This window comes from Melanostigma gelatinosum (assembly GCF_949748355.1).
Source record: "Melanostigma gelatinosum genome assembly, chromosome: 1".
NCBI classification, from domain to species: domain Eukaryota; kingdom Metazoa; phylum Chordata; class Actinopteri; order Perciformes; family Zoarcidae; genus Melanostigma; species Melanostigma gelatinosum.
In genome coordinates this window covers 19,377,823-19,387,316 of record NC_136634.1, presented here as the reverse complement: position 1 = coordinate 19,387,316, position 9,494 = coordinate 19,377,823, and the positions used below count along the sequence as shown (strand labels likewise).

The window sequence follows — 9,494 nt, the reverse complement described above, 5'->3', positions numbered from 1 at the left end:
CAACAGGTGCCCACAGTAATTACCCAAAAAATAATAGAACTAAACAAATTACTATTAAAGAGAAAAATAATCTTAACATATGAAACATCTACAATAATTAAACAATACTACTTATAAATGAAACTAGAAAATGCATTTCCTGCTGAAAATGCGTTGGAATGCTGAAAGCTGAAATGAATCTCAAAAACATTGCTGAAAATAGATATCCAATTTTACAAAAATTGCAAAAAGCTGAATAATTCAAAAAGTTGAAAGATTACAAATATGAAGTTATATCACCCCTCTCCTGAAAGAGCTGAACATTTTGATATTCGAACGGTTTCTGTAGCTTAAAAGAATTCCAGCAGTAGTGATATTTGTTGTAGTAGTAGTAGAAGTATTATTCGCAGTATAAGTATGAGTAGCATTTGAATAAGTACTAGTTGTAGCAGTAGTGATATTTGTAGTAGCAGTAGAAGTTGTCGTCGAAGTATTTGTAATTAGAAGAAGTAGTAGAAGTAGTCGTATCAGCAGTCGTACTAATAGCTGTAGTAGTATTAGTACTGGTTATTAGTACTGGTAGTAGCAGGAATAGCAGTATTATCAGTTGTGGTATCAGTAATAATAGTAGTGGTAGTGGTAGTAATATCAGTAGTGGTAGTAATAATATTTATGGTAGCAGTAATAGCAGTAGCAGTAGTAGTAATAGTAGCAACAGCAAAAGTTGTAGTAGTAGTGGTAATACTAGAAATATTAGCAGTAGTAGTAGTTGTCGCAGTATTAGTAAGAGCATTCATTATTTCAACCAAAAAAGCCTAATTTTGAGCGAAACGTTTAAATACAGTTAATCCATGAGGCTTTTATTTTTGAAAGGGTGGGACTGGGTGGGGGAGGGAGGGGGAGAGGAGACATAATCATCATGTTTGACACATAAACAGAGGTTATTAAATGACAGGCTTCATTCACAAGCAGTTCAGTTAGAATTCACTCTCTGGGGCTTTTATTTTGAAATGGGGTGTGGGGTGTGGGGGAGAAGGGGAGAGGAGACAGAATCATAATGTTAGATAAACACAAACCGGTTATTAAATGACAGGCTCATCACAAGCATTTCAGTTAGGATTCATTCTGTGGGGCTTTTATTTTAAAATGGTGTGTGTGTGGGGGGGGAGGAGGGGGGAAAGACCTCTAAAGATCCCTAAGACCTGAATGACTGTATGAGAGACACAGAGAGATAGAGGGAGAGGAGTGAAAAGTCATTTCAACAAAAAAGCCAAATTTTGAGCTTGTTTAAATACAGTTAATCCATGAGGCTTTTATTTTGAAAGGGTGGGACTGGGTGGGGGGGAGAGGGGGAGAGGAGACATAATCATCATGTTTGACACACAAACAGAGGTTGTTAAATGCCTGGCTTCATCACAAGCATTTCAATTAGAATTCACTCTTTGGGGCTTTTATTTTGAAATGGGGTGTGTGTGTGGGGGGGTTCTCTACAAGTCTCTCAGACCTGAATGACTGTATGAGAGAGATAGACATAGAGAGGGAGAGAGAGAGAAGAAAGAATTAGTGAGAGAGAGAGAGAGAGAGAGAGACAGAGAGAGAAGAAAGAATTTGTGTGAGAGAGAGCGAGAGAAAGAGAGATGCTCTGATATCTCTGGCAAACTTTCTCATTTGGAGATTGTCCGATGTTTTATCTTTTACAGCTTACATGACTGTTGTCCTGCTCTGCCATGTCTTTCATCGTCTCTCCCTCTTGTGTCGCGGTGTGTGTAAATGTCACTCGAATCAGGAAACTTATCAGAATACTCATGTCTGATTGGCCGAGATGCAACACGTAACAGCTGCAACATATCATGTGTGTGCGGCTTTTATTTTAAAATGGGGTGGGTGTTTGAGTGTGTGTGTGGGGGGGGGGTGGAGGAGGGGGCAAAGACCTCTAAAGATCCCTAAGACCTGAATGACTGTATGAGAGACACAGAGAGAGAGAGAGGGAGAGGAGTGTATGTGCGCGTGTGTCTGTGAGTCTGTGTGTTTATCAACATCACTAATTGGCTCAATCGCAAACACCTGTGTGCCTGAAGCCATTTCATGGAGATAAAACAGGGAAACACCTCTCAAACAAATCCTCAAAACTCCCATAACCGTAGCTCTATATTAATAATAGATATTAATAATTGAGGGGAAGGATGAGTTGAAGAACAGATCCTGTAAAAATTGTGTCTGTAGTGTAAAAAATGTGGCTTAACTGGCGATCTAGAAATGGGGTACCGTGTTCTGTGGAAGATGTTTTTGAAGCAAAATTTAACATTGGTCTCTATGGAGCAGAAAGTTGGTTTTACTCTCAATTAACGGCTTCCGTGTCAAATGTGGAAATCTGTGGGATTCCACAGTAATTTTTCTACGACAAGGACAGTATTAGCTACTTCTACATCCAGAAATTATGCATGAAGAGTGAAGATTGTGGACACAGTGGCAAAATACAAATGTTTTTTTCACAAGAATCTCAAGCTGCTCTTCACTCTAGCGGTGACATCACGCACTCTAAGCTGCGCAATACACACCCATTATAAAGTCAGAAAAGGGCTGAAAAATCATGAAAGTTAAATTGTTGCAGTTCAAAAAGTTTAAAAGATATCAAAAAGCTGAATCATGTTGGCAATAGTTGAGGGTTTTCTCAACATTTGAAAGTTGAAATGGTGTCTGTAGCTGAAAGTATGAGGAAGTTGAAGGATTTGAAAGTTGAAGAAGTTTAAGAGGATTTGAAAATCTTCTCCATAGAAACCCATTCAAAAAAAAGTTGCTAAAAGCTTAATAATTCAAAAAGATTAAAGGTCAGAAATAGAAAAAGTCATAGCAGACATGAGCTGAAGGAGCTGAACATTTTGATAGTTGAACGGTTTCTGTAGCTTAAAAAATGAAGAAGAAGAAGCGTTGCGACGAAACGGGGGACAGAAGAAATAGTGGAATAAAGAAACAGGATAACAATAGTTGGAATGCTTAACAGCATTCCAACAATAACACAATACAACATCAAATAAATAGCTCCAACAGGTATAAATTACAACAAAATACAGACGTCAGTCAGAGTGAGAAGTGATGGAAGTAAAAGTAGAAAAGAAGATGTTACTTTCAGATTAAGGTTCGGACATACAGGACTCAATGACACGTTATACACATCATGAAAAAGACAGTGGGATAAATGTGAGATATGCAACTGTAAATAAACTGTTGAACATGTTGTTGAACATGATAGAGTGGAGGAAGTTCAGGGTGGAAAGAGAAAGACTGAAGAACAGAGTGGTAGATACAGGAAGGGAGTGGAGCATCAAAGGACTGTTAGAGACAGGGGACAAACTAGTTCAGCTTAAAAGGGCTTAATTTAATATTTTGAATGGAACGGGTTCAATATCCTGAATATAACTTCTATATTTTTTATTTTGTTATTTAAATTATTTAAATTAATTTTATTTTAAATATTAAGTTTCTTTTTCTTATTTTATTTAATTTATAAATAACACAGTTATTGTGTAATGATAACTGTCATAAAATCATGATGTTACACACTCCGGTCCAGTAGGTGGCGCCTTAAACGTTGGTTTGTAGTCCGCCATTAAAGTGAAAGAAGAAGAAGAAGAAGAAGAATAACGCGGAGAGGAGAGGAGAGGAAGAAGAAGAGGACTAATTTCAAAATGTCTAAACTAGAAATGCTGAGATCTTTAGTCAACCAGTATGGAGCTAAATCCAGGTCAAAAGTTTCGTTCACTTGAAAAAAAAATGTGAACCTGAAAGTCCCAAAATACAGCAATGTATTCAAAATAAAAATAAGCGAATGAAAAGTTTTTTTGGGTTGAATATAATTTTGATTCACTTCTGGAATTTTTTCGAATACATTTTTTTTTTCCAGTTTTCACGTTCATATATATTTTGATATTTGAGTTCTTATATTTTTCAGTTTCAGATTTTATATTTTCAGATTCAAATCTTTTTTTTTTTGGGTTTCAAATCTTTTTTTCACGTTCAGGTTTTTTTTTTTCACGTTCAGGTTTTTTTTTTCAGTTCAGGTTTTTTTTTTCAGTTCAGACTTTTGACCCAGATCTAACGTGGGGGGCGTGGTATCAACTGAGAGGGGCGTGTCATCATGAGTGACAGCATAACAACGAGGGCTGAGGAGTTCCTCAACCACGTTGCCTTCAGGTAACGTGGGCACCGCGAGAATTATGATTCAACACTTTCTATTCACCATATTCACGTGATTGAAAGTTTAAAAAATGACGCTAGTGCCAAAATTCTGTTTAGCAAGCTGTTTTAGCCTCTACTTGAGACGAATCACAGTAAAAGAGCAATAAACTATGCCATATTGGGCCGTTCAACTACCACACTTTAATATATGACGTTTCGCACTTCCACACACCACTGTGAACGCAGCGTAGTATCCTTGTGATGGCGTCCGCTCCACCTGGACCGCATGCTGGCGCCAGCGCGCAGGTAAGAAATCGAATACATTTTTTTACAGATACTAGAAATTATCCTAAATATTATAATGATAATTGTAAGATAGCGTCATACATAGAGGGAGAAGATTTATTTAAGTGGGGATTTCGCCAAAGCTAGAAATTAAGCAACTAGCTGAATGCTGTTAGCTTGTGTTTGTGAATTGTTCCCTCCTTACACTGACCAGCTCAAGTCCTTCAATGTGTGTTGTCTTTCGTAACAGAATGTCGACTATAATTCGACAGTGGCTGCAGCTGCACAGAGCCTTATAAATGTTGCTTGGCGTCACTGTTTACAGAACTTCGTCGTTCATCAGTGTGGCTCCTCACATCGTTATCACTGTGGTTATCTCTATCGTTATATGGAGTGGTCTCGTGTGACGTCACAGTTTAGCTGTCGGCCATGTTGGAGTACATGTTGGAGTACACACAGCCACTGGCATGCACGGCTGAGTCGCAGAACCTATCGAGCATGGTGAACTTTTGTGCTGTCTTTGGTTGTGGCAGCAGAGCTGATAGAGACAAGAAATCATTCTTTGGTTTGCCAGCGGTCATTACACATCAAGGAAATTACACGAAGGAGCTATCCAAGCGACGTCGCCAGAAATGGCTGTCGCGCATCTCTCGAGATATAAAGGAATCGAATTTGGGGTACACTCGAGTATGTGCGGATCACTTTATAAGTGGTCAGTGATTTTATTTGCAAATTCGTTTGTGAACAGTATTTAATAAAGGAAATATAAATTAAACATGGACATGAGAAGGTTACCGAAGCTTCATCGGCCCGTGACAGCAGTCGGTGCCAGAGACGTGTCGAGCGTGTACAACAGGCGAAACACAGAGATGCAGCCTCAGCATTGCTTGATATGAGTTTAACGTCGTATCATGTATATATATATATGTGTATATATATATATATATGTGTGGGGGGGGATGAAGTTAGGAGTTAGTTGAAAGTGAATTCCTACACACACGCACACAATGACATGCACGTACAATGTAAACAAACACACGTGTCTGTTTGCGCTGAGTAAACATTGAATATTGCTAAATATCGGACCAGATCTGTATATATTTACCCTTCCAATGACGAGATGAGAATTCTCGACGACCGTTGCTTTGACGTCTCGGACCCATCCACTGACAAACTGATTATAAGCGTCGAGCCCTTTGTAGCACTCCAGCTCGTCTTTCGTGTAAGGACTCGGGGTGTTCACGAGATACGCGTAGATGTTGGCGTAGTTTACCGATGGAAGACAAGTAGGATCGGCACTGAAACGATCTGCACTCATCGTATAAGGATCCAAGTTACCAATAACCTTCAATTTGGCAAGGTAGCGAACCTTTGATGCACTATCCAGTGATTCAAAGTATGGTATTTTCGCCGCACTTCCTTGTTTACTCGCCGCCATGGAGGATCTGTATGTACTCCAACATGGCCGACCGACCTGGTAACTAAGGAGATCGTGACGTCAGTGAGACCACTCCATAGTTCTTGGTGTGGACGGACCTTTAACGTTAGTTTACACAGCATAACCTTTGCAGTCCTCTTTGTTGTTGTATTCTGATACGTAATTTAGGCTATGATAGACGCCTTCCAAGTTGGCTCACTTTGCATACGTTTTAAGTAATAACTTGCATGCTGTTTGTTTGCATGTATTTCTTCCACGTCTGCAGAGGGATCTTGATGTCTTCAGGATGGGTTGGGATAATCATCCTTTAAGGACAGAGCAAAATCTGTCCCCACAACAACTGTGGACAATCGGACTCCTCCAGAATCCTGTTAATGCTCCAGACCTGGCAGAGGTAGCAAATCTAAGTTATTTTTAAGCAAACATAGTATTATACATTGATAGTTTTGACCAGTGTTTCTACTTCATAGAATAGCAAAGCTCACACCATTTCCTTGAATTTATTTTAGACACAAGCATTGTGCATAAAACAGCTTTTCAACACTGTAAAGGAAGCCCTCAAAACTTATACCATGAAAAAAACATCTTGGTACAACTGAATTTAGTTTACTTTAGATTACACTACCAATTATAATTTGGGGTAAGAAAATTGAATATTGCTTAATAACAGATGTGTCAAAGTTTTTTTCAATCACCAACGTCAAATTAATGAGAGAGATAACAGAACAAAAATGTGTTCAAATGCTGATCAGGGCTTGTATCTCTTTGTTCACATTAAAACTAATTAAATGATACTATGTTGATACTTGCATCAGCATAGTATCAGTTATGTTCACATGTTGATCTATTTAAAATCTGCTTACCTTTATAGTTTTACTTTATGTCCTCTGATTTCTATGTGACAAATGTTTAATTAAGAAATCTGCTTTTTTTTCTTGATGAAGGAAATCGAGGATGCAGATCTTGATTTCAACAGTGCCAGTGAGCAAAATGCGACCAGTTCTGGAGTGATTCTTCCACCCATTGCATGTCCCCTATGTGAGGAGGATATGGCACGCCTTAGGGCCGCTATTGATGTTGCTAGACCATCTGAGTCCTACGGCCGAGACATTTATTTAGCTGTATTGAACTGTGTACTAACTCATGTATCATAAATGCAAACGTTGTGTTTCAAGGGTTTTACCCCTTTAACACCAACAAGTATACAATGAATGTGTTTTAAATTTGTATTTGTTGTGACTGGCAACAGTGAAGCCACATGTAAAAAGAAGAATAAATCGTATAAAATCTTTTTTTAATTCCAAACCTTAACATTTTGTTCTCTTTTATAAACAGTCAACACAATTTGTGTGTGTATGGAACTCATTTTTCAAAACAAGTATTTTTAAATATTACAATTAAATACTTTTCTTTTCTCAGAACATGAGAGTATTAAAACAGCAGTTTTTGCTAAACATGAACGGAGGCAAAAAAAAAAAAAATGGAGGGTAGAGAGAGACAATTGTCTACACATTGTGAAATTCCTGCCCGAGATGAAAAGCCTCCATCATAACCTTTTTCAATTCGACATATGACCTCATATGTCGTACGGGTAGTGCAATTGTCTTTGTACATGCTGAGACGACAGGGTAACAGATGCTGTGATGCCCAAAGTCTGCACTGCAGTCGTGGTTAAATCTGAGCATCACAGCAAAATCCTTCTTCTCGGATGGGAGAAGTGGGATGTGACCTTGGCCCGTGATCCACTGCAGAAACCTTGCAGGTGTGATGGACCGTGGGCCGTCTTCGTCCTCTTCATGATCTTCAGCTATGAAGCAAAGAGAAGAAAAAAATAAAGTTATGCGACAGTTTAAAATGTAGTTTTCCTTTTTTACTGCAATGCAGGTCTTTAGATTTAAAGAAGTGAAATAAACAGAGGTACTCTCGGTCACAGAAGAACAGCTGATCCAAAACAAATGTAATCAAATGTGTGATTTCCTGAGGTTTGGAGATATTCGACTGTTTCGGCCAACCACAATGGTTATAAATGGCATTCTGTGTTAACATTAAGTCTTTTTACATAGAATGGAGATATAGATTGGCCTTTGTAAAAGTTCTCATTAAGAACTAGAGGTTTAGGAAAAACAATTCTCATTTGTATGTATAATGTCTATGCAGTTGTGGAGTGTAACTAATTTAATTTACTAACTTCACTTAAGTACTATTTAAAAGTACTTGAAAGTACTTTAAAAGAGCTTTAGTTACTGGTTACTTTGCAGATTTAGATTATCAATACACATTACTAAAATTAACTAAACTAACTCTTGAACATGGAGGGCCAAAATCTGCAAAGGGAAACTCACTTTGCACGTTTGGCATTGTGCTTTTGGCATACTTTTGAATTCAATGGCATGGTAATGGATTTACATCAAACTCATGTTGCAGAGGCACAATAAACAGGGTGTTTCTCCCTGACCCTGTAACACTGCGAATTAGGGTCCCAGTGTAGCCATGAGAATCAGGAGGAATCATTATCAGTCTCCTTTTACCCTGCCCACCTGTAAATGCAACATTGTTTAGATCAGTTGTGTTTGTTTGGGTTACTTATTTGAATGGCAATGTATTACAATGGAATTTATATAACAAGTTTTCTCTACCTGCAGCCTTGTAGAGTAGCCATCCTCCTGTCAGCCCCTGCATCTTAGGATACTCATCTTGTAGTAGTCTGAAGAACTAAAAGAACAATAACATAGGGACTAAGTGATGTCTACATGCTTGAAGAAAAGCCAAACACCTTGCTCTTGCTGTCCCTGAGAGAGGTTCTGTGCGAGCACATTTATAAGGCTCTGTGCAGCTGCAGCCACTGTCGAATTATAGTCGACATTCTGTTACGAAAGACAACACACATTGAAGGACTTGAGCTGGTCAGTGTAAGGAGGGAACAATTCACAAACACAAGCTAACAGCATTCAGCTAGTTGCTTAATTTCTAGCTTTGGCGAAATCCCCACTTAAATAAATCTTCTCCCTCTATGTATGACGCTATCTTACAATTATCATTATAATATTTAGGATAATTTCTAGTATCTGTAAAAAAATGTATTCGATTTCTTACCTGCGCGCTGGCGCCAGCATGCGGTCCAGGTGGAGCGGACGCCATCACAAGGATACTACGCTGCGTTCACAGTGGTGTGTGGAAGTGCGAAACGTCATATATTAAAGTGTGGTAGTTGAACGGCCCAATATGGCATAGTTTATTGCTCTTTTACTGTGATTCGTCCCAAGTAGAGGCTAAAACAGCTTGCTAAACAGAATTTTGGCACTAGCGTCATTTTTTAAACTTTCAATCACGTGAATATGGTGAATAGAAAGTGTTGAATCATAATTCTCGCGGTGCCCACGTTACCTGAAGGCAACGTGGTTGAGGAACTCCTCAGCCCTCGTTGTTATGCTGTCACTCATGATGACACGCCCCTCTCAGTTGATACCACGCCCCCCACGTTAGATCTGGGTCAAAAGTCTGAACTGAAAAAAAAAACCTGAACTGAAAAAAAAAACCTGAACGTGAAAAAAAAAAACCTGAACGTGAAAAAAAGATTTGAAACCCAAAAAAAAAAGATTTGAATCTGAAAATATAA

General features: G+C 38.5%; 1 long non-coding RNA gene across 1 annotated transcript; it reads right to left on the bottom strand.

Moving 5' to 3' along the window:
• Positions 1 to 7,344: 7,344 nt before the first annotated feature.
• On the bottom strand, positions 7,345 to 9,276 carry LOC306779255. The gene is made up of 3 exons (XR_013772103.1): positions 8,972 to 9,276; positions 8,515 to 8,590; positions 7,345 to 7,685 (listed from the first exon to the last, which is right to left on the bottom strand). It is a non-coding gene; the product is annotated as an uncharacterized lncRNA (long non-coding RNA).
• Between the last annotated feature and the right edge of the window lie 218 nt (positions 9,277 to 9,494).